Below are 20843 nucleotides of genomic sequence, written 5' to 3'. Positions count from 1 at the left end.
GAGCAGTTGGGAGGACGGTAGGCGGCGGAGCCTGGTCAAAGGGCTCGCCTCCCGGTGAGTCTGCACAACGGTTTGCTCGCATGCCTCCCTGATAGCCGGCGCAGCGGTCTGCTCGCACGCCTCCCGTCGACTCACACGCTTGCTGGGACGACACCTGCCGATGAGAAGCGGGGACTCGTGGCGGCACATAAACGCCCACAGTTTCAATAGTGAAAGCATTCCCCTTAACGTGACAGGTCTTTTCCCTCAAAAAAAACGTGACAGGTCTTTGTTCCAAAATACCTTGGCTTTTCATTTGTGCAACTTGTCATAAGTAGCTTGTCTCGAATTGAAGAAAAAACTTACAAAGTAATATTTTTGCCATATCACGTGACCATGCTCAGTTTCAAGAATTTATGCTCCCTTTTGGATTTTTTGAAATTTAAGACCCAGGATTCGAAACAATATCATAACCTGCATCATGCAATAAATTTTCAAGCCGTACATCTGTCTTGTTGTATTTCTTAAGAAAGGATTTGGTCAAACATTTTGCTTAGTTAAACCTCATTTCCGGTTTATAGGGCTCAATTCAAAAATCTCACCAACCAAGGTAGATGGTGAGTGGTGGAACAATTGTTGTAGTTTGCAAAACCACTCAATTAATGCGCTTGTTTTCCTCAAAAATTGTGTTTACGAATGCATTAATTGCAATGCATGCATGCATAAAGTACATGCATTGGTCAATTTTCTTTTAATACTTGCATGTACTGATTTATTGCACCTTGAAATCTGAACATGTGATGGGGAACAACCAAATTGAGACTTATAAAATGGGAAAACTAAAATTTTGAGATAAGCCCTATAAACCGGAATGGAGTAAAAGGATAATCCCTCCGTACCAGTGCATTGCCTGATATATTAACTCAAGTACTAGGCACGAACAAAAAAAGTACTAGGCACGAACAAACGGGCTCAATTCTGTGCTCATCCTGGTGTAGTAGTAGAGTACTAGGCAATGCAGTTGACGGGTGACATTGACGAGCGGCGACCGAGGGAATTGAACCGTGCTCGGCACGGTAGGTAACGTTGTCTAGTTATTAAAGCATCCCTCCATTGTTCATCGGTAGTCATTATGGACCGGGGACATGAGGGGAATTTCCTAGGGCTGGAATTCTGGCCGCCAGATATTTCAACTTGAAACGCTGAGGCTCGACTGGTTGGGGTTGCCTAATATGCGTACCACGCACGCCACCGAAGGACCTGAGCCCATTTTTTTCGGATCAACACGAGCCAAGGTCTGGCTGGTACGCCGTTGGGTCCTACCATTTGAGAATACGAAAGGAACCTTTTAAATTGCCGAACGAATCTATGTGTATTACAATACCTGTATTTTCCTTGCAAATACTAATCTCAACGTGGTAATTGATTTATGACGAGTCGTTGAATTAGAGTGAATTTGTGATATAGTGATCTCAACGTGGATTTCACATTTCATGGTATCCCTAGTAAGTTTCCAATGCAAATTCAAATTTAAAAGATGAACAATATGGAGGTGAGAAAACTTCGTATGTATCAAGCATATGACCACACACACACACACAGACACACACACGCACGAACACAACAACAATCCAATAAGTATAGTGCATCTATTTTTCCAACCCATGCATGTATGACACGAGTTCAAATACTCCTTCTATTCCTAAATATTAGTCTTTTAGAGAGTTCAACAAGTGACTACATACGGAGCAAAATGAGTGAATCTAGACTCTAAAATATGTCTATATACATCCGTATGTGCCAGTCCATTTGAAGCCTCTAAAAACACTAATATTTAGGAACAAAGGGAGTAAAATGTAAGACATCCATGGTCCTCAGTTCAATATTTAAAATGAACATGAAACTGAAACATGAATATTAAGTCTAGTACTACAGTACATGCAAATGTTGTGTTTAGGCGGAGCTATGATTGTCGGGGGTCAACCCCTCGACCTTAGATAAAACTGTGGAGCTCTGTTTAGGGTTGTTTAGATTATACTAGTTGACCCGTTGCGCCAAATGGCGCAGAGACCCGCTAAAGCCATGTTGTCGATGAAAATATTTTCATTTTGCAAAGGCATATTCGATATTGGTAGTAGAAAGCCCATGTGTTAAACCATGTTATATTAAAAATATGTTTATTATGCTGCGAAATCCAAGTTTGAAATAGAAATTGTATAACATGTACATACCAGCTAAGGAAGCATTGTTTTAGTTGAAAATATGTTTATCACCATGAGAAATCTAAGTTTGAAAGAAAACATATTTGTATAAGATATATAGACAAGTTAAGGATGTCGTCCCTCCGTCTCAAAATAAGTGACTCAACTTTGTACTAACTTTGTTGGGACAGTGGGAGTATTTTTTTAACACGTGGGAGTATTTTTTTTAGCCGTGTTTGCACCAAACTTTTATTTCCATGTGCATAAAAAAAGAAACCTCTTTGTGTTGTGCATATGGAGGTATAGGTATTTGAAAGGCCGATATGCTACCTAGCCCAGCCCATGAAAAAAGTCATGGTGACCCGTTGCGCCAAATGGTGCAGAGGCCTGCTGAAAACAAATTTAACCCCCTTTAATATAAAAATAGTGGCTTGTTGTCTACAATGAGATACACATACATTTTAATTTGGTAGTATAGAGTCCCATTACAGCCAAATTGAAAGTACACTCATAAAACATGGTAGGTCAGGCTGATAGTAACCATACTATACTATATATACCATCAATCCATGTCCAAGCCCTGCTGGCACAAGAATCTCCAAACTCCTTGTCATATAGGATAGACAAAAGGTGCTTCAGGAAAAAGACCATGGAACATAAGACCGTAAGGGCCGACAAGAGCCGTAGGCAATCCTAAGCGGGAGTCATAGGAATATGTACACCAACATTGCTTTTGACCATGTTGTTCATTCTCTTAACCCCAAAAGGTTGTCTTTTAGCATCTCTTTTGTTCTGCTGATCCTTATTAGGTGATCACCTTATCCCGAAGAAAAGGCAACTGATATCATATTGTCAATAAATAAATCCAATTAACTTTTGGATCGTGGCGACTGGTGAGATGCCATATTTAGTGCCACATTCTGATGCCACTAATTGACAGAAGAAGAAAAAAAAGCTTGAACACCCTTGAGAAAGGCCACGACGACGAGGTGAGAACAAACAGGCTACTGATCAAGTGAAATAGAAGATGGAGCAAAACTTTTTACATAATGGTGTTGCTTAAAAAAATGTATGTAGTTCACATGCTTGCATTGCCAATCTTCAACCCCAAAAAGAGGGCACCAAAATGTTCATGCAAGAATTGAACATATTAAATTTAAGAAATAGACAAAATGTAGCTTGCATTTGGACATGGTGAATCCAAAATGTGAAAATACAAATATAAGATTTCGTACATCCTTGGCTAACTTTTCATATGTGCCGTCTTGGCCAAAAACTCATGCTACAACTTTTGAAGTCCTAAATCTCGCTAAATTAATGAATAAGCATGGAGCCAAAGTCGAGGCACACAGAAATACCACGGAAGCCGGAGTCCAGATTCATGATCTTGGTTGTCCCTGAGAAATAGCAGAAAAATGATCTCGACTATTGATGCACAACTTGGCAGCAGAAACAAACGCGACAGTTCAAGCCTACTGGAAAAATGAGCTCAACCACTGATGCACAACTTGGCAGCAAAAACAAATGCAACAGTTCCAGCCTACTGGAAGAATGAGTTCCCTGCTGATGCACAACTTGGCAGCAGAAACAAACACGGCAACTCTTTTTGTGGATAAATTAGGCTATGTTGAGAGGCATTAAAATATTTTACAGTTTAGTTATGCAACAACAAATAAGATAATTGCCAGATTAGAGAAGGCACACTTCTCACAAAAAAAGAAGAGAAGGCCTCACTAAAGAAGCATATTATGTTTGTATCTAATAACATAGAGATGCTACTAATGAATATAACTAAACTATTCCGTGAGCAAAATGAAAACATGCATGTAGCTAGAAAGAATACGCATGTGGCTACAAAAAAGGAAGCAAACCTCAAGCACCAAAATAGAGTTATAGCAATCCCTTAAAAAAGAGTTATAGCAAAGCCGAAGATCAAGATGCAGCAAAGGAGATCGTAGAACATGCTAAATAAACAGATATGAAGTAGTGAGAGCAGGTAAAGAGAACTTCATTCCCCAAGGCATTAAAATATTTTACAGTTCATTTTGCAAGTTCAAAATTGACACCATAGCGTCCCAGAACTGTAGAGTAAAACACCTTGCATGCTATGCATTTCTACCATGTTTCACTTTGAAAGAAAGCTCGATTGCAACTAAAATATCTCTCCTTGTATCTCCTATAACCTACACACCTAAATTAAACAAGCAAGTTAGAATGTCATTATTTATAAAGAAACACCACAACAACCTAATGAACTTTGTCCCTTCTTTAATAATTTCCTTTCTTTTCTGTAGTTCCAATTTTTCAACATGGCGCTATGATTCATCCCTATTTAATCTTACATTGAGATCCAAATTTAGTGTATGGCATATATGTTAATACACCCACCCTAAAATCTGAGAAGAGCAAAAAAAACTGAGAAAGTTTCCTTCTTTATTCTAAGTTTTCGTTGAACTAGCAACTCAAGTTTTACGCCTCCTGCAAGAACTGAACTTCCTCAACAACCTCACAAATGTAGGACAAGTCAGGCAAGCACCAACATATTGAGGATTAAAAAAAATCTTATCAATACATGTGTTGAGGAACCAATCATAGACCTTTAGATTCAACGGCGCAATTATCCTAGAAATTTTTTAAGCCTCGAGAGCCCTTCAATTGAAGGGAGAACAGTAAGCATGCATATCCATCAACAACGAAAAACAGCTCATCCCGCAGTAAACAAAAAAACACGCTGCTAATTCTTAATATCATAAACCTTGTAAGATTTGTACCCACGAAGCCATGTTAGTGATTCTAACACCATATCAGTATACCACCGCCATAGTACTACACCGTCTAATTACTACACGATTAACCGACTGAAGAAAATCGTTGCAGCATGAATCACACGGACCATACAAAACTAATTAATGAAATGATTTCTACATTAAAAAATCATGAATAAACAATTTCACATAAAGGAACCAGCTTGTTTCAAACCTGCAAAATGAAATATATATCTATATTCCCAGCGAGCAGCTACTATGGTGTGGTAATTACCTGATGTTAGGCATACATCTATATCCCCAATGAGCAATCGTGGTGCAGATATGTAGTTAGCTTGAGCCTAGACAAAATTTATAGAGTGAGCTAGTTGGTGTCAGTTTTTTCATTACCATCTGGGACAGTGGGTTTGTCCATTTTCACATAGTTCACACCTTTCTTTTTCCTCGACAGCAAGCAAACCCAAAGGAAGCCGAGTACCGCGACCAACGCAACGGCCTTGGTGGACATGAACCAATCACAGGCAATTGAGAAAGTGCGGAGTTTTGTTGTTGCTGGTCGAAGAAACACCTACTTGGTGACCAAAATAAATGACGCACATCAGTTAATCACACATTCTACCATTTTTCAGAAAACAGTCCCCAGGTTATACTCAAAAGCATGGTTAACTGAAATTTGGTAGCTAACCATACACAGAAGCACATAATGGCACCATGTGGTTATAGCAGGCAAAAGGAAGACCTTCCAGTACTAATTGCTCAGATACTAATTTTTTTACTTGGCACATCCACTGAATAAGGTGAGCTCATTCTCTGAAGCACATAAATCAATGCTAAGAGCATCTCCAGCGGCCGCCCCAAACGACGCGCGCGCGCGGGTCGGTTTGCCGCGCTCCAGCGGCCGCAAGAAACAAGCGCGCGGGGAAACCGTTTGCGCGCGCGCGCAAAAAGGCGCCAGCTCGCGCACAAGATTTGGCGCGCCGCTTCGCGCGCGCCTATAAAAGTGCTGCGCGCGCCGCGCGCCTTCTCCATGCTTCCTCTTCTCCTCTTCCTCTCCCTCTCTGCCACGTGCCGCTCCAGCACCCCGCCACCGACGCGCCACCATGCCGCCGCGCCGCCGAGGAGCGTCCGGCTACCGCGGCGTCTGCCTGCGCCCCAACGGCAGCTACTCCGCGGAGATACGCTCCGGCGAACTCCGGCTAGGCCTCGGCTCGTACGGGACAGCGCGCGAGGCCGCCCACCGTACGACGTGGCGGCATGGCGCCTAGGCCGACCGCGCGGCCAGATGAACTTCCAAGATGTGTACACGCTCCAGCAAGCACTCAACTTCGCCCCTCTGCCTCGTCTGAACACGGCGGAAGACCGTGCGGAGCATGCCAAGCGGCAACGCCGCCTCCTCGTCGCCCAGGAGGACGAGCGGGTCATGGCGGAGTGGCGCCAGCGCCACCCGGAGGATGTCGCCTACGAGCAGTCCTACTGGGCAAGGCGCCGCGAGGAGGACATGCGAAGGCGCCACGCGACGCGGTTGGACAAGCGTCGGCGGAAGGCGTTGGCGAATGCGCAGTCCGACCTCGTTGCAGCAGGTGGGCAGTCGTTCTTCATGCCAAACGATGAGCGGTGGCTGGACATCTGGCTAACTACCTCGGACAACACCGCCGAGGATGATAGTGGTGATGATGATAGCGGCTTAGAGTAGTTTTTTGATGCAATCTATGTTTTTTATCGTTTGTCATTTTTATTTATGCAATCTATGTTTCGGATGTAAAATACCTTTGTATTGTTTAAAATCTATGTAATCTATCTAGTTTTTTTAAAATTTCTGCTTTCAATGCCTACATTTCTAGTTTGTAGAACGAGCGCGTGCGCTGCATTTTTGCGCGCTGCTGGAGCGGCGCGCGCGCGCTGCATTTTAGCGCGGCTGCTGGAGCGGGCGCAGCGCGCCGCGCCAAACTAGGCGTTGGGCGCGTGCTAAAGCTGTTTTTTGCGCGCGCCGCGTTCGGCGTCTGTTGGAGATGCTCTAAGGAAAAGGCTTAGAAACAGTAGCAGCAAGTCGAAGATCAAGTTGGACAGAGTACTGTCTAAATGGCATCCCCCTTTTTTCAAAAGACAAAAAGATTTAAATGGCCTCGTAACTGAATAAGATGTGGAGATGGAGAAACCATTCGTACGAAGCTGCTCAGTACGACTTAACTGAATTCACTAACTTGAAGTAACAATGAAGAAAGAAGAAAGCACTCATAAATGGAGATTCTCTCTTCTTTAAAGATATTACAATACTCACATCTTCTTGTAGGAAGAAAAAGCAAAGAAAGAAGGATGTTGTGAACGAGGAAGCTCTTGTAACCAGCGCAACATTATCATCTTTCATGGGACGAAAAACAACATTGTATTGTCGCTTCTGAACTTAAACCAAGCAAACTAACATGGCCTACAAATAAGAGTTTAGCACATTATTTTGCAGACCTTTAACTTGCAAACCATCCATATAAAGTGTAAGATTACTACAGCCTCTACAATACTCATTGATGGCATACATGACAAACAAAAGATCGTGTAGGAAACACTACCATTCTGCATAGTAGAACTACTATCCATCCCATTCATCTGGATGTAGAAGAATTACTTTTCTATCTTGCCAGTTCACTAATCAGTACAAAAATGTGACGTTGCTGAAGCCAGCAGCTTGCTTATCTTCATGATAGCTCCAATGACCCACACTTTCAAAACAAAATTCAAGGCATTTTTTTGTGACATAAAATGCAAGGCATTATTAGCTTTGTATCATTGCTAATACACCCATCTTAGTGCTTATACACCCAGCCTAAAATATGAGAAGAGCAAAAACAAGAATCTGCATACGGAATGACAATTAGATTGGTCTGAAAGCTCCCTTCCCCAATTCGAATTTTGTTCTCTTGCACACACATCAGACCAACACATATGATCTGAAACAAGAGGAACAGCGGGCTAGATACCTTGGAGACGATCCATTGCGTCTGGACCTCGAGGTCAGCAAGAGAGCACGTTTTGTGTGGTAGCCACAAGCATCTGGCTGTCGATCTCTGACTCAGGCCACCACAATCGGTGGAGAAAACCCTCATCTCAGCCTGGGAGCAAGGTGAAACATCAACTACTGTAACTACCTCTCATTGATGAGAAGGGAGAAGAAGCTCACCCAGTAGCAGAAAGGAGGTGATAACCAAAGGGATGACATGCTCCACCCCACGTTGTCGTCCTCGTCCTTGGCCAGGCGATGAACGCAGGAACACCCTCTTCAATCCCCGCGTCCTCGCCCTCTTCCTCGGCCAGCCCTCTTCCTCGGTGTTAGGCAGTGGGGAAGTGGAAGAAGAAGGATCCAGGAGTGGATCGAGCCGCCACCAACCACCAGGTCAGACCTGACCTCGTCGCGGTCGGTGACCCTCTCCCGTCCGCCGCAGGGCCTCCCTCCTCTCCTTCCTTCTCTCCCTCTCTCCCATCTTCTCTCTCCTGCAGGGACCGATCCATGTGGTCGCCCTTTGCCGCCGCCACCGGAGAGGCTCGCCTCCACGGCCGCACGCCTTAGATCCGGCGGGAGGAAAAGGAGGAAGCGACCCGCACTGTCCTGTTCTCCGACGGCGCGACATGCGCGTGAGCGTTGGGAAGGCAAGGAGGAGAAAAAGGTGAGGTGCTGGAGGAGGAGCCGAGGGCGACGGCGGCGTCCTTGGCCGAGCACACGCACGGAAGGGAGAGGGAGGGGTGCAGCGGCTCGTGGGGGTCGAGGGGAAGGAGAAAGGGAGCTAGGGTTCCTCGTTTGGTGGATGGGGTAGGGTGAGAGCCGCGAGACGTGGGTGATTGGGTGCGGAGCGCCCGAGCTGATTGGGGCAAATCCTCCTGCACGCGAAAAGGGCCAACCCAGCCAACGAGCGCCGACATGAGCCCACCAGTCATTGGACTACGAAAATGACCGCTAGGTGAAATTAGGTTTGACTGCAAGCGAAGATCCGACGGTTCAGACGCGCCAGAAGCCAGATTGGACGACCGGCGAAGGAGCTGATCGAGGGAGCATCCTGGAGGTGAGTTGGCTAGCCTCTGTTTTGTTTTAAATTTGTTCCCACCCTCTCAACCACCGATTGGTTGTGCACCCCTCACCCCTTCTCCCCGGGAGAATATCATGTGCCCCCATACCTTACATGATATATGCCGATACGAGTTGTTTGGAACTTGTAGATCTGAGATATAGCAGCTCACATGATGTGTCTTAATTTTTTTGCAGGAAACCTTGATGAGTTTGAGAATTGCACACAATTTGTACAAAAACTACTTAGATGCCCTTTGATCCCATATCCAACAACCTCGAAGCTCGTATCACCGTAGCATCTAAGATGAAGGAGGACATCATATTCTCATGTATGTAAGAATATCATGTGCCACCACACCTTAGATGCTTTGGTGATACAAGCTCTTCGGAAGCGTTGGATTTGTGACCCAACACCTCCTCGGTGGTTCGAATGGTTTTTTGTAGAAAAACCCCAAAAGAGTTCAGCCACTGCTTACAAGCACAAAGACTGCTCAGATGCCATTGGATCTCAGATCAAACGACCTCCAAGCTCGTATCACCGTAGCATCCAAGCTGCGATAGCACCTTATGTTTTCTCGCACGGGAGAGTATGAGGTGCTCCCGCACCGTAGATTCTATGGTGATACGAGTTCACTGAGATCTAACGGCCCACAGTAGGAGGTTTGAATGTTTTTGCAATATACGGCTGATAGAGTTTGGGAAATGCGCAGAAAGTACAAGTACTATGCATGTGCCATCTGATCACTGATCATACGACCTAGATGCTCATATCACCGTAGCGGGTAATTAAGCTACGGGGAGCACCTAATATTACCACCGGGGAGCCGTTGAATCGAAGATGCAGCGGCACACACGAGGCCTGAATGTTTTATTTGCAAAAAAAACTTTGGAGAGTTTGGAAATTGCGCATAATTACAAAGACTACTCGCAAGCCATTGGATCTCACTTCCAATGGTGTAAAAACTCGTATCACCATAGTATCTAAGATGCGGAGTGGATGTGATATTCTATGCCGCTATCATTTTTGTTTGTAAACTTGCAAAATACGTGTAACTCGTGCCATTACTTGTCTAACCGCGCAAAGTGTTTGTTCAAAAAAACCATCCTACACTGAAATATCAGAACAACACACGGGGGTCCCACTTGTCATTAATCAAATTTGGACCTAAAACTAACAAATCTGAAAGACGAGATTCAAACTGGCAACCTGGACTACAAAGCATAAGTCGATAGCCTGAAAAAACAAATGGTTGTTGGCTTTGTCCCATAACTTGATTTTATATAGTACTTGCGTTGAGTAGAGTAGAGGGAGTGCCTCGTCAACACGTGCATGACCGTTGTCTCACTTACGGGTGGTCCCAGGTCTGCGATCTCATTCTCTCTTCTCTCCATCGTCTAACCTTTGCACGGGCACACACGAAGAGCGGCGCTAGCTTGCCGTGGTGTTATTACAACTAAAAAAAGCTTGGAAAATAGAAGAATCGCCTAGAACAAGAGACGTTGCGGCTGGTCGAGACGGAGCTAACCGTGCCACGTTTGCATGATGGAGCTGTGTGGCTAGTGGGGTGTTTTCGACCGAATGGTTGGGTCCCGAGGTTGAACCATAGGTACTACATCTGATACAGTATATTTTTACACGCACATTTTTCCTCCATGCCGAGACGTGGCACACCCTACCGCGCGGTTTCGGGGTCCTCCCGGGTGGTGCACGCATATATTCTTCCTGGCGTGGGACGCCCTACCGCGTGTTTTCTGGGTCCTCCTCGGTCATAGTGCTAAAGCAAGTAAATGAGTCGTGAAATCACGAAAGACCACCTTTCCCGCCGAGTACATCAGTGAAGCACGGTGGCTAGCTAGTTGGGCTAGTTCGACCGATTAGCTAGGCCGCCGCCACATTTGTTTTTTCACCCCTTTTTTATCTACTTGCCGACAGGTAAATTTAAATATCCACCATGGCGTTGCTCTGGTGTTTGGGTGCGGCGGGATTTTTAATTTTTTTGATTGACGGGAGCAAGCGCGGTAGCAATTAGTCACGATGACTCCGCCTGTAAAAACCCACTGCTCCCTGATGTGAGAAGACATCGACTGGTGTTTTACCATGGTGAAAACCAAAAGATTCCCCGCTCCTCGGCTGGCTCCCTCCGCCTTCCCGTAGATTGCATTGCCTTTCAGCCGTTTCACCCCCTTTGCTTCCTCTCCCCATTGCTTCTACCTGGTGCCATGGCGGCGCAGCAAATCACGGAGTCCGAGGTGAGGCACCTGACACAGGAGCTCCATGCCAAGGATGCGGAGCTCAGGGCCAAGGACGTGGAGCTCCGTGAGCTCAAGGATGAGAGGAGTGCCATGCTCCTCCATTATGTGCGGGAGTTCACGGAGCTTCAAAAGCGGCAGGCGTTCACCACAAAGATGCTCGAGGCGTCGGCGGCGTTGCTGCAAAAAGCGGGAGATACGATAGGCCGTCAGGGGAGCCGGCTGGAGCGCGAGCGGGCCGATCGTGACGAGGTCCAGGATCGCCTCAGCCACTTGGTGAACCAAGTTGCCACGCACGTGTTGCGGCTGCGCGATGCCTACCATCGTGCCAGCGCAACGATGTCGGCCGTCGGGCTAAACCCGTTCGACCACCCGGTCGACTTCAATGAGCTGCGGCTTCCTGACCTGGTCTCCTTCTTCACCTATATCTCCGAGGAGCTGAGCCGTCTCCGCGTGATGGTGGGGGCTGAGCTGGACAAGGAGGGGTTGCACGCTGCCGTCGCCGTTGCCGGGCGAATCCTTTCAGGGCTCCGTCACCGGAATCCATTCGTGCCATTGGACGCCGTCTTTGACGAGTTGGCTCCCGTCGACCGGGAGCGGGCTCTGCGGGCGGTTGCACCCTGCATCACCAACGTCGTGCGCCTCGAGAAGCAGAGGGACTTCGGTGGTGTTTAAGCACCCTCTGCATGGGCATGTCCATCTCACGGCGCAACATGACCGTTGGATCAAACTCAGACGATGCAGATTCGTCACTGTAGCACAAAGCGTGTGGGTGTGTTTGGTTGCATTCTCATCTCAATATAGTTGTTTCCTCTTCGTGTATTTTTGTCAACCTACTAGTGTGGACTCATGCACCCTTCATACACTCTGCCAAACACCCAAAAGTGGGTCGAGAAGGGAACTTTTGCTCCCATCCCGTGCACCCTTCATACACCCTGTCTAACACTATAGGATGTGCTTCATATGGTTCATGTTTCGTGGAGTACTGTAGCACCGTACTCTCCGTGCGCTGCGGACCTAGTTCTGTTAACATTGATCTCACCGTTCATTCTCGACCGGACAGTCAAAAAAGCGGTACTATGTTACATATAGGAGTAGTTGACATGCGCACAACACAGCAACAAGATTGTGTAGTACTGACGTATGAACCACTGCACATGCCTAGTAGTAGGAGCACTGTGTATGTTCAAGTGGCTGCCGTGTTTCGCACTCCTCCGTCGTAAGAGTGGAAACGCTTGTTGTAATCATTTTTTCTTCAGAATGAAAAACAGTGGACACGCTCTACCGTGCGGATCCTCCTCCAGCCATGCACTAAATTACTCACTTTCGCCGACGTGTGGGACAGCCAGCACCTGGGTCCACCAGCCATGCACTAAATTACTCCATAGTAGAGTGACGGTAGACTACCCTGATCGAACCGCCGTAGTAATGCCCAATGAGCCGTCAAATCACAAAGCCCCCTCCTTTCCAGCAGTAAGTTGGACGGACGAAGCAACCATCATTTCACTCTTCTCTGTCAGCTTCCTCTCTTGAAGAAAACCCCCACTCGCTTTGCTTCTCCCTCATCTCGTTCCTCCTTTCACTCTTCTCTCTCAGCTTCCTCTCTTGGATGGACGCTGGAGTACCGGCCGACATGATGTCTATGGCTCTGGCCAAAACTGTCGAGGCTCATGGTACGAAGAAGTGCAAGCACCCCGCCGAGACTACCGCAGACAAGCTCAAAGCCACCGCCCTGTCCAAGCCCCCCTCTCTGGGATCCCTCATTAAGCAAGTCCAGGTAATGTCTCTTGTTGACGATCTTTTTCTCGATCTTGATCGTGTTTTTTCATCTAACACGCAGTACTAGTACTGGTAGTACAACTTTTTGGGTGATCTTGCATGTGATTTTAGTGTGCCAAATGATGATTCTAAATTCCTCTTTTGACCAAAACATGCGAGAGGTTGACACTGATTTCTTATAGATTACTTTCAACTACTCCCTCTGTCCCAAATTTCTTATCTTAGATTTGTCTAGATACGGATGTATCTAATACTAAAATGTGACTTGATACATCTGTATCTAGACAAATCTAAGACAAGAATTTTGGGACGGAGGGAGTACTTTATGAACATCAATGCTACCTTTTAAGAGGGTATATTTGCCTCAGTAACTTGTGTTATGGATATTGCATGTAATCCCTCTGCTCTCATGCCTTTGAAGACATGTTCTAGTGTCTTTGTTTACTCATTTCTGTGCGTATATGTAGTCACATATGGAGTATAATATCGAAAATCATCTTATATTTCTGAACGGAGGTAGTAATGAAATATGGTTTCTGTTTGAATTAGCACCAGGTCCGCGGTGGAGATGAAGTTCTCAAAGTCATGCCGTGTGAACTGGAAGACCTGATGATGAGTTCTACTGTTGAACTATCCAGCTGATGTGTCCTTGTCGCCATGTGTCCTGAACTAGTGTTTTCCTGTAGCATTGTTGTCAGGCGTGTTCTCGAGGTTGTACTTGACCACAACAATTTCCTGGTTGTGCCTTCGATTACGAAGGGTGTGGTTCTTGTAAAGTTTCCCAACAAATCTGATGCGGCATGTCTTCATCATCATGTTTATGGGTGGAAAGACCACTCTGTTAGGTTCTCCAAGGTTGACAAGATGGTGATGGTGCATGTAGACATCTCACATGAAGTCCATGGCCTAGTCAGTTATGCGGGGTTCATCCCATAGGTCGGTGGCAAGAAATGGTCTGCAGAGTTTAGTTAGTGCAACTTTGCTTGTCTGTAGTAAGTACTATTGTTCAGTACTTGATTTGTGTTTGTGAACCCTGTATTGTTTATTAGTACTGCCGCTTTTGGTGTGTGGTCAGTCCTGAGAATGGTCTATTTTAATGTCTGTCCACTCAATTCAGTCTGTACATTTTAAAGTATCCAGATCATATTTTTTGTGAGGATGGTTTGTCAATTATGGTTACACTCCAATATTTGTATGCATTGCAGGGTTTATCGCACCCACCAGGATTTCCGGTCCCATGGATGTTCGGTCCATATGATTTGTCACGACCTTTGGACTGTCCTGCTTGTGGGAGTAGGCAGGGCCCCTGCATGCCACGCGTAGTTGGACGATCAATCTTCTGTTTAGTACTTCAACATAGTGATTTCCTGGCAAGGATTCACTCGTGTCACATCAAGTAAATCTTATTGATTTACTGTCTAAATCTTATTGATTTAATGTCATGTTTTCTTTCTTTTCCTGTAATTTTACGATGCAGGTTTTGCCATGTGACATTCATCACAGAATAAACCGTTTGGTTTGCTCTACGATGGCTATTTTTGCAGGTTTCACTTCTTATGTCGTGTCAGTAACAAAGGCACTGTCCATCACTTATATTACTGGAAAAAATTGGATCAGTCTGTTGTCTGAGTAGAAGCTGAATCCCTATGATGAACTGCAGTTTGGTTTAACAAAAACGCCACAATTATTCCTTCTCGCGTTTAAAAGAAATGAAGAAAAAAACTGGATCACGGTCACGAATCCTAGTAAAGTTAGAAAGCTGATCATAGCAGACCAGACACGATCACCGCTATCTCGCATAGATCGAGCACCGACAGTTGCTCTAGCACTGACATCGGCAGCAGCTCAGTTTGATCCAGCTGAGGATTGGGCACCGACCGCGTCTGCGGATCAGACTGATCTACCGGAGGATCGGGCATCGACACCGGCACCAGCTCTACAAGGAGCACCATCTCCGGCAGCAGCAGCGGCTTTGACACCTGCACCAACACTTGCACTTGCATTTGGTCTGGCCCGTGCAGTTGCACCGGCAACAGACTGGGCTGCAGTTCGCACTTCATATACCAAAGTCCTTACAAAAACCGACATGTCCACCTTCTTGGTAAGCATTGGCCGCCCAAGTGCTTCGTTTTTTTTTCTTTCCATGTTGTTTCACATGATTCACTGTGTTGATCTAACTGTTTGGGTATGTCTTCTTGTTTTCAAACAGAGAATTCCTAGAGCAATGAGGGGGTCGTTCAACAATCCGGGCGACCGCGGCCAAGTTTCTCTTACCATGTGCAGCCTTGGTGTGAATGAACCTGCTCAATATACCGTAAGTACAAAGGATGGTCGCATGATGATTGATGCTAAAGGATGGTCAAGGTTCAAATCTAAATCATATCTTGCGGTAGGGGATGATGTCAAAATCGAACTTTCTTGGCAAGGAGAGCTGGTCCAAATCAACTTTGAAATTCTTCAGTAGCAGCACGCAACTGCAGAACTGATCTATCCTCCGAGAGATTTTGATGTAATAATCTGGCATGGTGAAACAAGTGTCCTGTGTGTATAAGTAGTACGACAGTATTATTTATCACATGGTATATCGTTGATAGAATTGCAACTCTGATTGCTGGTTAGGAACTGTCGTTTGATTTCATTCCAACAGCTGTCGTGCTTTATACAATTTTGTGTATTCGCCTTGCGACAGCATCTAAAACCAGCGTAGTACCAATCGCTTGCAATATGAAAAGTGCTGAGGTAGAACACATGGGCCCCCAAACATGCAGGGTCGTCCTGCGGCCCAAAGTCCAGAACCGTGAGCCTATCTGAGTATTATATTCTCAGCTGAACCCCCATAAAAAAACGCTGAACCCCCATAATGCCCGTGCGTTGCAGAGGGAGTATATTTCTCGGCAAGGTGAGCCTGTGATATAAAAGATTTGTATATTTCTTTACAGAGGGAGTATCTCTCTGTCAAAAAATATATTTATGTGTAACTAGTTACTCCTGTCTTTCTACTTCTTTTTGCTGATATGTGGGGCAACCGGCAATGGGGTCCACGTGCCATATGCACAAATTAGAGTGCACAACTTCACGGTAGACACACCCCGGTCGTAGCGCCGCAGTAATGCCCAATGAGCCGTCAAATCACAACCCCCCCTTTCCAGCTTTAGTAGTAAGCTGGACGGATGAAGCGGCAATATTTCACTCGGCCTGAATCCCCTTCTCCCCCGTCTGCTTGTTCAGAGAAAACCCCCACTCGGCGATTGCATAGGGTTTTCTCTTGGAGAACCAGGTACGAATTCTTCATCCATCCCCGATAAATCCAAGTCCCTTGGTCGCAGGTAATCCTAGGATGGCAGCCGCCGCTGTTGATGCATTTTTCTTTGTACTGAATCTAGTGTGTTTCAGTTGCAGTGCCCAAAGTGCGAGTACCCTACAGATTCCTGCGCCCACGGCGAGACGCCACACTTGTTCCTTCTCATCCTACAACAGCATTTTGAAACACGCACATTATGTTCCTAGAATCCTCTTCTCTATCCGGGAGGGTGGTTTTTTTTTGAACATGTTGTGTTCTCATATTATTTTTCCTGCAGTGTATTATTTGCTCTACCAGAACACATGTACTCAAGATGCTCGGCCTTGCCATAACTGAATACACTAGTTTAATGGTCACAGTGAAGACAATCCATGGATATTGCTTCCGGGTTGGGTTCATGAACCAAGAAGATCGCTGCTTTTTTATGGCCGAACTTGGATAAACTTTCTCAAGTGTTACGGACTGAAAGTTGGCGCACGAATGTTGATGGAAAATAGCAGAACCCGGTCTCATCTTCACTACGATCTTCCACCCCGACGTCATTCCAATTGTTCATCCATGTTAGTTTTGTATCTGGTTCTTGCTTGTTGTCTCGATTACTTCTTAATCCACCTATTCTGTCTAACTAATCATAATTTAACTTTAGAAGTAGCAACGAATCTCTCACGAAGATGCTACTTCTAACTAATATTGTCTTATAATTGGTGGCACGTGTAGGTTTTTTCAGAGTTAAGCAGTCTGCTCGTTTGTTACTCTGTAATAACTCGGCTGTTACTAATGGCACTGAAGTTGACTGGATCGACATCCACATGTACCTCTACTTTATTGATCGTCTTGAGGTCCTTGTGGGGCGTTTCAATGGTGGAAGGCCACGTGGGATATGTGTGCCACTGCTGCACCCGTTGAACAGGTCCAACTGTGTCGAGAAACTTATGGTATGAGTTGTTTTCTGTTATATATGTTGTTCATTAACTATTGCTTATACACAGTTTTACAGATGTGATCTTCTTGAAATAGGAACTGCTGAGTTCTATTGTTCCTATACAGATGCCTGGCCATGGTCGGGTCAGACTTGCGCTTGGTCACAACATGATGTTTATGTTGACCTACTCAATTCCCCTTGGAGGCGAAAAGATACTTATTCATGGGTGGTCTCAGATAATGAAGGCCCGTCCATCTTGGAGAACGGGACAGAAGATTATGTTCATGCCTTTCCATGGCTCTAAAGCGAAGATCCTGTTTATTGACCACGTTGCGAGATGAAGCCGCTTTCAGAAGGTTGTGGATGCGCGGGGTGGCGCCTGGGCCTTGTCCTAGGGCTTGGCGGCCTCGCCCTTGGTTAACTGTAGCCTATAGGCAAAGTAGCATAGTTCGAGGCGTGCTTTATACGGTTGAACCTGTATAAGTACTCATACTGCTTTCAGCTTTGGTTGTTAAGTGCCTCTGCTGGTTTCAGTTAAGGTTGTTAAGTACTCCTGCTGCTTTTACAGTCTATCGTGTTTCTTCAGTCCTGTCTTCCTCCAGCCGCCAAAACCAAACCAGCGCCGGCGGGGCCGCCTGCTTCCGCCTCCCACGGCTGGCTGCGCCTCAGCGCACGCATCACCGCCCCACCGTCTCCTAAATCGTTAACGCCGACGTCCTCCGCGCGCTTTGGTGTGCTCGCCGCGATGCCGCCCTCTCGCGTTGTCAACATGGTCAACAAACAACAGGAATCTACAGAAGTACGTGGAGAGGATGACAGTAGGGGCCCACCACGTCAGCGTATGGAAAAATAAAATGCTTCCTCCTAGTGTTTTCCTAACATCTAGGACCCACGACATTGTGAGCGTATATAGTCAATAGACAAGAGAACAACACAAGATCGGCTGACACCTGGGACGTAGCTACTCGAGCAGTATTTTGTTTTTTTGGTATTGTTGAGACGAAGCAGGGTTTGAACTGGGTTGTGGCCTGTCTAGCCCAGGCTTATATTTTATGTTCACCATGTGACCAGCCCAGCTATTTTTTGTTTGTGCAAATGAGCCCAGTTTATTTTTTCTGAAGAATACCCAATCCAGGCCTACTTATTTTTGTACGCCTTGAAAGTAATATGAAATGGGATGTAAATATAAAAATAGATGACAAATTGGCAATTACTTTATAATTTCTGATTTTTTCACATTTTCAGATTCCTATTTCACTGGGCATTAACCTAATTCAAATATATCTTCAAAGTACTTTAAATCTGGCTCGACATTTCGGTATTAAAAATAGTTTGGAACCCATAGAAATATTCGAAATTGGCCCTGGCCAACCAAAAAAAAGACTGCAATAAATTGCATAAGAAGTTGCCATGAGCTATATATAAATTATTAAAAAAAGAGGGAATGGTCTGACTTGTGGGCCTGTTTAGTTGACGCGTATGCAAGATTTTTTTAGTTATTATATACTACGTCAACAAACGATTCTAGCAGTCATTGTGTTTCTTCAATCTCTGATCTTCTTGCTCCAGCCGCCAAAGCAGCGCCGGCGGGACCGCCTGCTCCCGCCTCCCGTGGCCAGCTGTGCTACAGCGCAGGCCTCAGCGCCCCCTACTACTCCCACCGCTGGCCAGGGGATCCCTCTACTCACCCACACCCCCTGTTATTCTGCAGCGACGGCAGCCTCACACAGCAGCCGAACCGGTGAACGGGCTTCCACTGCCGCGTCTTCCCCGGCTCCGCGTCGTCCCCTTCCTAGGCCTCGTCGTCGTCCACCGTCGTGGTGCTCTTCGCGTGGCGTGGTCAATGTGGTCAACGACCGACTTCCATCGGAAGAGTACTGTACGTGGAGAGGCTGACAGTTGGTCCATGGCAGCCACAAGTGCCTCCTTATTACGCGGAAAATAATTATTCCTCCACCTGACATCTGGGACCCACTAGACGGGCCACCAGTATTTCGCGAAAAAAGGTTTCCCCCTGACTGCTGGGACCCACAGGTCGGGCCACTGTATTTCATGAAAAAAACGTTCCCCCCACTGTCAGCTCGAACCCACCGGAAGTGCCTCCTTATTATGCACAAAAAAATGAATACACCCTGCTAGCTGGGACCAACCTTGGTGGGAGGCTGACTTGTGGGCCTACTAAGTTGACTGGGACGGAGGCCTTTGTCAACTTTAGTCAATATATGAACCATTCTAGCTCCAGTGACCGTACGATGTCCATCCAACGGCCGTAGTGCTTCTTCAACCTCTGGTCTTCTTGCTCCAGCCGCCCAAAATAGCGCCGGTCGTGCCGCCTGCTCCTGATGTCCGTGGCCGGCTGTGATGCCGCAGAGGCCTCACCGCCCCCTACTACTCCCACCGCTGCCAGGCCATCCCTCTACGCACCCACAACCCCTGTTATTCTGCGACGACGGCAGCCTCACACCGCAGCCGAACGAGTGAACCCTCATACTCCTCTACGCGTGGGCATCCACTGCCGCGTCTTCCCCGGCTCCGCGTTGTCCCCTTCCTAGGCCTCACCGTCGTCCACCGCCTTGGTGCTCTCGGCGCGGCGTGGTCAACGTGGTCAAGGAATGGCTTCCATCGGACGTGGATTGTACGTGGAGAGGCTGACAGCTGGGTCCACGGCCGCAGCAAGGATGTGCCTCCTTATTACGCGCAAAATAATTATTCCTCCACCTGACAGCGGGGACCCATCGGACGGGCCACCGTATTTCACGAAAAAAACATTTCCCCTTGTCTGCTGGGACCCACCAGCTACATCTTCGCACGCAAGGAAGTGCGTTCGAAGAAAAAATGATTCGCCCCCCTGACTGCTGGGACCCACCAGCTACATCTTCGCATGCAAGGAAGTGCGTCCGGGCAAAAAAAACCAAAACAATTCGCCCCCCTGACTGCTGGGACCCACCAGCTACATCTTCACAGGCAAGGAAGTGCCTGACAGTCGGGACCCACCTGGTTGAAGCGTACGTAGCGTTGTCATTCTGGTCGCGAACGTGTACGTACATATATACTGGTGGGTGTAGAGGCGTGCACGTGTCGTAGTAGAGGCGCGCACGTAGCATGTACACATACGTACAACGATGAGGGTGCAAGAAAGAAAATACGGCCATGTACGTACATACGGGCAGGGTCTCTAACGCCTATCGTGCATACGTACATGGCTGGGTCAGAACGGAGAAACAGCGTCGTCGTCGTGTTCATGGGGAGCCAACCGGCTGGGTCGGAACGGAATGCGTGGTCGTGTTCATCGGGAGGGCTTGGACGGAACAGGCGATGGAAACGAGGTCTGGCGTACCGCACAATGGAGGAAACGGCCTTGTGTTCGACCGGCCACGTTCGGAACGGGGTCCTATTGATCGGGAGAGGCCTGGCGTACCGCAAAACGGAGGAAACGAACCTCCTACGGTCGAAACGGGGGTCCTGTTGATCGGGAGGGGTGTGGCATACCGCAAAATAGAGGGAACGGACCTCCTACGGTCGAAACGGGGGTCCTGTTGATCGGGAGGGGTGTGGCGTACCGCAAAACGGACGAATGGACCTCCTACGGTCG

The 20843-nt window shown here is 46.8% G+C and overlaps 1 long non-coding RNA gene across 1 annotated transcript; it reads right to left on the bottom strand.

Moving 5' to 3' along the window:
- Positions 1-3344: 3344 nt before the first annotated feature.
- LOC119308551 lies at positions 3345-8148 on the bottom strand. The gene is made up of 3 exons (XR_005150164.1): positions 8118-8148; positions 7918-8049; positions 3345-3577 (listed from the first exon to the last, which is right to left on the bottom strand). It is a non-coding gene; the product is annotated as an uncharacterized LOC119308551 (long non-coding RNA).
- Between the last annotated feature and the right edge of the window lie 12695 nt (positions 8149-20843).

Source organism: Triticum dicoccoides, chromosome 5B (assembly GCF_002162155.2).
Source record: "Triticum dicoccoides isolate Atlit2015 ecotype Zavitan chromosome 5B, WEW_v2.0, whole genome shotgun sequence".
In the NCBI taxonomy this organism is placed as follows: domain Eukaryota; kingdom Viridiplantae; phylum Streptophyta; class Magnoliopsida; order Poales; family Poaceae; genus Triticum; species Triticum dicoccoides.
The sequence above is the reverse complement of the archived record's forward strand: the minus strand, read 5'-3'. Positions and strand labels throughout refer to the sequence as shown.